Raw genomic sequence first — 674 nt, forward strand, 5'->3', positions numbered from 1 at the left:
TGGAAAATACACTGATGTTGTTGGTAAGACTGTCGGAGTGAAGAAGAGTCTCCAGAGGATCAGAGTCCAGCTGGACTATGACAGGGGGGAAGTGTCCTTCTACGACCCTGAAGACACGACTCACATCTACACTCACAGAGACACTTTCACTGAGAAACTCTTCCCATATTTCAGTATTGGTGCAGCTGGTGATGCTAAAACCTCTGATATCAAAATCTGTCTCTGAGATTTCTGTGTGACGTTCAGGAAGGTGCTGAGCTCTCAGTGGTTCATTAGGATTTTTATAACAGTGCTGCTTTTTTCTCTGTTACAGATAATTCCAGTTCTTTATAAGTGAGAAAGGATGTAAAGAAAATGTTGAGATCCAGGTTAAAGAATAAATTAGATTTGATTTCAGTCAGTAAATTCTTGATGTATTAGATTCAAAGCTCATAAACTGAAGCATGAACGTGGAATGACACAATGGGATAATATATAAGATGTTTTCAAATCACAGGATGAGAAACTAAAGCTGAAATGTTGGCACAATTATTTGTGTGAAGCCGAAAAAGTAATTTTTCTTTGTTTGTTGTTGCTGCAGAAACTGAGATGAGCGGATTTATTTTGATAAATGAATGTCGGTGTAATAATTCAGCTGTTATTTGTCAATATAAAAACAGGAAATGGTGAAAAAT

Source organism: Micropterus dolomieu, linkage group LG21 (genome assembly GCF_021292245.1).
Source record: "Micropterus dolomieu isolate WLL.071019.BEF.003 ecotype Adirondacks linkage group LG21, ASM2129224v1, whole genome shotgun sequence".
NCBI classification, from domain to species: Eukaryota; Metazoa; Chordata; class Actinopteri; order Centrarchiformes; family Centrarchidae; genus Micropterus; species Micropterus dolomieu.